Consider the following 7,014-nt stretch of genomic DNA (forward strand, 5'->3'; position numbering starts at 1 on the left):
AGATTTCTTTTAATCTCCTGGTAGTTTATTTTTCTCTGAAGATCAATTTTGGGTTAAGAACTGAGGTCTCGTCTCTGTATTATGAAATCAGAGAACAAACATAGCTCAACAATTCAACATTTGATGACTCAGGATCCTAAAGCCTGTGTCTTTTCACTTTTTTCATTTTTCTATCATTCTGGAGATATATTAGATTCTCTTTTTAGTAAGTCAATTTCCTTGTCTAATGTGTAGACCATCTCTTATAGTGCTTGAATTTCTGTGACACTTAAAACCACGATCGTGGCCCTGGCCGGTTGGCTCAGTGGTAGAGCGTCGGCCTGGTGTGCGGAAGTCCCGGGTTCGATTCCCGGCCAGGGCACACAGGAGAATCGCCCATCTGCTTCTCCACCCCACCCCCTCTCCTTCCTCTCTGTCTCTCTCTCTTCCCCTCCCACAGGCAAGGCTCCATTGGAGCAAAGATGGCCCAGGCACTGAGGATGGCTCCATGGCCTCTGCCTCAGGTGCTAGAGTGGCTCTGGTAGCAACAGAGTGATGCCCCCTGGTAGGCGTGCCGGGTGGATCCCAGTTGGGCGCATGTGGGAGTCTGTCTGACTGCATCCCCATTTCTAGTTTCAGAAAAATACAAATAATAATAATAATAATAATAAATAAATAAATAAATAAAAACCACGATCGTGTGTTCAGTATTATTTTATTGTACTTCTCATGCCTGAAATTATAGTAGACTTTTCAGTATATGCCAATTGTTTGTAAATAGACGTCTTTTGAAAATGAAATTAAATGCACAAGTGAAACTATGTAAAGAAAATGGTCAGTGATTTATTTTATAGAGAAAATAGTTATCTTCAAATTTATTTTTTGTAATTACTACATAATATTTTAATTAGACAATTATACATGTTTATAAGTTATAAATATACTAAATAAAATTTGCACCATTTCATTTTACAGAGAAATATGAAGTTTATTCTCATCACAATAACAATTTCCTGAACTTTCAAAAATAATTTTATTCTTTATCAAATTCTCTAATATCTATTACATAAATTCTCCTTTTTTACTCTGAGTACCTTCCTCTAAAAGAAGGTTAGCCTCCAGCATAATTTGTCTTTTTTTCACAGGTCCCTTGTCTATATTTTTTGCATAGGCACTGTTATATTTAGAATATTTTGTCCTCACCATGCTACTGTAAAGTGGTTAATAGGTGACACTTTCTGTTTTTCTCTCCAGGCCATTTATTGCCCTCTCTAAAATTCTTTTCTTAGATACTGATTGGTTAGACTCTGTTGGCACCTAGCAGTGTCTTCTCAGTACTGAGTCCTGGCCAAAACCCACTCATTTTTCTTGCTTAAAAGAAATATGTGTTATAGTTTAATTTTGCTTGTGTGATCAGGGCATATATGTTGTTTTATATTAAAACACACATATACAGCTCTGGCTGGTTAGCTCATGGTTAAGAGTGTCATCTGGAGACAGCAAGGTTTCAGGTTTGATCCCTGGTCAAGTCACATATGGGAGGCAACCAAAATATGCACAACTGAGTGGAGCAACAAATGTTTCCCTTCTCCCTTCCCTCTCTTTCCCTTCTTTTCTCTATCTTTCTAAAAATTAATGAAAATTTTGTTCTGTTGCATACCCATCACCCAAAGAGAGATCGTCCTCCATCACCCTCTATCCAGTTTTCTTTGTACCCCTCCCCCTCCCCTTCCCCCTTTCCCCCCTTCCCTCGCCCCACCCCCGTAACCACCACACTCCTGTCCATGTCTCTTAGTCTCGCTTTTATGTCCCACCAATGTATGGAATCCTGCAGTTCTTGTTTTTTTCTGATTCGCTTATTTCACTCCGCATAATGTTATCAAGGTTCTACTATTCTGCTGTAAGTGATCTGATATCATTGTTTCTTCTAGCTGAATAGTATACCATGGTGTATATGTGCCCCATCTTCTTTATCCCATCTTCTATTTTTTTTACAGTGATTACAAGCCTTTAAGTAAACTCTTGGCCTATACAGCAAGAATCCATAAAAGAGTAGTGTCCTTAACATGTTCACCAAGTTCAAATTGGCCCCATCACCATGCCAGCAATAACCTGGAAATGTTTTCTTTGAATATATGTACCCTGATTTATTGATGTCACCCCATTAAAATAAAAATTTATTTATAAAAAAAAACAAAAAAACCCCACAGGTGATAGTCGGAGGGTGCTAAGTCCCGGGAATATGGTGGATGTGACAGACATGCCTCTGTAGCATTTCTTCCTTGTTGAAATTCGTAAAAATTACAGTGGCGTAAATGAACTTTATCAGTAGCCATGGATACAATTTCACTTCACACATAAGACTAACATGAATCAACTTTGTTTCAGTTACTTTGCTATGTCAGTATGTATACATTAAGTGATAAAAATAGAGAGGCACACATGCGCCAAATAAACATGTGCTTACATGTCGAAACTTGTTGTGATAGAAATGGACAGAGCTTTCTGGTAGACCTTATATATTTTAGCTGTTCTAGTATCTTGGCTCTCCATATCAGGATAAGCTTACCTGTATCTACCAAAAGAATCTTACTGGGATTTTGACAGGAACTGTATTAAACCTGAACATGCTTACCTCAAAAAAAAAAAATTAATGAAATTTAAGTCCTGGCCAGATAGGAGCATTGTCCTGGAGCGCAGAGCTTGACGGTTCAACTCCCTGCTTGCAGCTAATGTTCCTGTCTCCCACCCTCCCTGCCTCTCCAAAGGAAAGAAAAATTAGAAACATACACGTACATATACACACACAACATATACACATAATTATAAGGCTGTGTTTTTATTTGTTGTATTATACAATTCAGTCTTTTCTATATTACAGGGGTCGGGAATCTATGGCTCGCGAGCCAAATGTGGCTCTTTTGATGGCTGCATCTGGCTCGCAGACAAATCTTTTATTAAAAAAATAATAACGTTAAAAATATAAAACATTCTCATGTATTACAATCCATTCATTTTCTACCACTCATGTTCATGGTTGTGGGTGGCTGGAGCCAATCACAACTGTCCTCTGGGACAACACCAAATTTTTATTGGATAATGCGTAATGTACACAGGTCATTGTATGGCTCTTGTGGAACTACATTTTAAAATATGTGGCTTTCATGGCTCTTTCAGCCAAAAAGGTTCCTGACTCCTGCTATATTAGCTAGATGTGTTAAGTTTTATATAGTTCTGAGTTTTATTTGTTTGCTTGTTTATTAAACATCTCTTGCACAGGACTAAAAATAAGATATGCCTTCAAATACTGGTTGGATAGATCCAAACTAACTGTACTCTGTGTGGTTCTAGAAAAGAGCACTAGATTTGCAAACATTAATAACACATACTCTTCCCCATCAGTGTTAATATGGCAGTGATAAAGTCATTGCAAGGCACCAAACAGGTGAGGGGATAGCTTTGGAATTCAAGAGCAATATCTGCCAGTTCATTTCAGGTGATCTATTGTCAGTTCAGTTTATCTTAGAGACCTCATCTTTTGAACTAGTCATAATCCACAAGATTCTTGTAAATTTTATGTTCTCTTAATAGCTATTTGTAACACGTACTACCCAGCATTGTGCTAGGAGCTTTGCATACATTAACTCTAATCCTTTTAGTGAAACTAGAAAGAAACCTGTTGAAATTCTAAATTTTCAGCTGAGACCATGCCATCCACCTCTGAAAAGCTTAAGGGACGCTCATTTGCTTTTTCACACCTCTTTGGGCGTGTTCACAGGAACATGCCAATTCCCTTAATGATATTAAATTTCAGTGAATATTCCAAAAAAAAAAAAAAAGAAAAAGAAAAAATTGCCCCATCATTTGTTGTGATGTATTGATACAAATTATAGAGTTGGAGCTAGAATTCCTAGCTTAACAATTCTTCCCTCTGTCAATTTATGTTTCTATTTCCTCCTTCTTTCCCTCATAAGAGAGTTTTGAGAACCAGATGCACACACACATAAAGAAAATTGGTAAAGATAAGAAAATTGCTATGAAAGTAGAGTTTTAATATTTTCATCATAACAACAATGAAATGGTAATTATGTGAGGTAAAAAATGTGTTAACTAACATTATGGTAAACATTTTTCAATATATAAATATATTAAATCATCATATTGTACACCGTAAACTTACACAATGTTATATGTCAATTATATCTCAATAAAGCTGAAAAAATTATAAAACATTAATTTATTACTAGATTCAGGGTGGGGCAAAAGTAGGTTTACAGTTATTTATATGCAAAATACAAAATACAATAATTAATAGATAATAATACAAGAATAAACTCTGTTTTGCATACTACACACATATGGTCTTAATTTAAATATAGAAATACAATATATATGAATAACTCAAATAGTATATCTATATTACATAGACACATACATATAATTGTGAAAAATGTAGAAGACTGAACTGCAAAATTCTTCAAATACAAGAGGTTAACCATGGAAGTCAACCCATTTATTCCATGGGATCCATTCATTAAAAATGTAATAAATTAGAAAATATTGAACAGCAAGAGCCAAAGTGATACTTAATATTATTAATTCTTTAAACTCATATTCCTTTAGAGCAGGGGTAGTCAACCTTTTTTATACCTACCGCTCACTTTTGTATCTCTGTTAGTAGTAAAATTTTCTAACTACCCACCGGTTCCACAGTAATGGTGATTTATAAAGTAGGAAAGTAACTTTACTTTATAAATTTTATAAAGCAGAGTTACAGCAAATTAAAGCATATAATAATAATTACTTACCAAGTACTCTATGTCAGATTTTCACTAAGTTTGGCAGAATAAATCTTTATAAAACAACTTACTATAGTTAAATCTATCTTTTTATTTATATTTTGGTTGCTCTGCTACCATCCACCATGAAAGCTGGAATGCTCACTAGTGGGTGGTAGGAATCAGGTTGACTACCACTGCTTTAGAGGATATAATAAAATTTTTAGACATTGAAAATATCAGCCAACACCTGGCTCTAGCATGCTTAAAGAATAATAAAAATACAATAGCTAGTAATGAAGATCAGCCAACACCTGGCTCTATCATGCTTAAAGAATAATAAAAATACAATAGCTAGTAATGAAGATCAGACTTAAGCTAAAAGAGGTAATTTTAGTCTTGGAATTGAAAATTACTTAAACTATAAGAGAGGTCATGAACTATATCTATTTGATATCAAGAAAGTATTTATTACTGTCTATTTTCAAATATCAGGTGAAGCTACACAACTTTTAAAACTTTTTAGTTTATCCTTTAAATTTAAAAGTAACTTTAAAAATTATTTTAAACTTATTCTTCAATAATTAAAATAGATCTTTTGGCATGTTATTTTTACATTTTCTTTAATAAAGATACATTGGTTAATCATAGGAAATTTCATTCCTTGTTGTTTCTTAGGGTATGTGCACAATTTATTGAAAGAGCCAAGCCTTAGATATGAAAAATGCTTTTATCAGTGATGTTTGAAAACAAATCAGAGAACATGTCATTTTTACCCTATGGGAAATGACTTTCACCTGATCAGTCATCCATCTTTCTTTTGAGGCCTTTTTTATACCTTTGCCACCAGGTGGCAGTGAGACAACACATACGGTTATCATGTAATTTCTCACATTTTAGTATGAAAACTAAAACAAAACAAAACAAAACAAACCCTGAGGATATTGAAGTATAAGGACCAGTTTGTTAATATAAAGATGATGCTCAGATAATATAAGAAATACAAACTAATAGATTTTACATATAATAGTGCATGCAGAAATGCGTTATGCACACATTTGGAAGCATAACAGGATAGTTTACATTTATTTATAACAGGAGAAATGCTGTGAATAAATATATTAGCAATAATTTGATATACAGTACAAAAATAATAAACTATTATTGAAGTTAAAAGGAAACAAAAATAGCCAGGATTTCATGGCTATCAAAAGTATTACAATAGTTCTCATAGGTAAAAGGAGCCATAAAGATCAAGGATTTGGACTCAGAAGAACAGATGTAGATGTTCATGCCATTCCTTGTCTAAACATAAACACTTCTGAGAATAAAGAGGATACTATTTATAGCATCTCATGATTGTAGTCATGACTACCCTAAGTGAACAAGAACAATAGTCAACCTACAGACACAATAATAAAAAAAAAGGTTTATTAATTATCTTTTGCTGCTTCTATAGATACAGAAAGGAATAAGAATAACATCTGAAAGCTCTCTAATTCATAATTTTTCCAGTCATGGAACATTCATGAGTTCAGAATTTGCTTCTGGTTAAATAGGTTTTCTCTCCCCTCTACTTACATAACTTTTCCTTTTTTTTCATATCTCTGCTCAGTCACTTATTTTTGTGTTCAAAATGAACACTTTTCTGCCTTCTTAAATTTGATCTTTCCATTATTAGCTCTCCTCATAACATCACACTCTTTCAATCCAATTGTTTTTATGTAGTTTTGATAAATATCTATGTGTATTAACATACTTTAGACTCCACAGGCAGGAAATCTATTTAGTTTTGATCAGTAGTTATTCGCCAGCACACCTAATCTAGCATCATATATATATATATATATATATATATATATATATAACAAATTAACATATATATTATATTTATATATATAATATATATTTAACAAATTAATAAACATTCAAATCATAGGAAATATAAATTATAATAGTGTTTATCTTGCAACAAATGTGTTTGAATAATAGTTGCTGCCCCCCCCCCTATTTTTACTTGACGAAATTTTACAAATTCCTCTGTAAAGGTAAAATGTAATTTTAAACAAAATTCAAATCTGTCATTAGAAGTTAACTTTTTTTTTTTATTGACAGAGACAAAGAGAGAGTCAGAGAGAGGGATAGATAAGGCAGGCAGACAGGAAGGAAGAGAAATGAGAAGCATCAATTCTTCGTTGCGGCACCTTAGTTGTTCATTGATTACTTTCTCATATGTGCCTTGACCAGGGGCTCCAGC

The 7,014-nt window shown here is 33.7% G+C and overlaps 1 non-coding gene across 1 annotated transcript; it reads left to right on the plus strand.

Annotated features, from left to right (window-relative positions):
• The first annotated feature begins 285 nt into the window (after positions 1–285).
• TRNAT-GGU (transfer RNA threonine (anticodon GGU)) lies at positions 286–361 on the plus strand. The gene has a single exon. It is a non-coding gene; the product is annotated as a tRNA-Thr (tRNA).
• Positions 362–7,014: the final 6,653 nt, after the last annotated feature.

This window comes from Saccopteryx leptura, chromosome 7, assembly GCF_036850995.1.
Source record: "Saccopteryx leptura isolate mSacLep1 chromosome 7, mSacLep1_pri_phased_curated, whole genome shotgun sequence".
Classification (NCBI taxonomy): domain Eukaryota; kingdom Metazoa; phylum Chordata; class Mammalia; order Chiroptera; family Emballonuridae; genus Saccopteryx; species Saccopteryx leptura.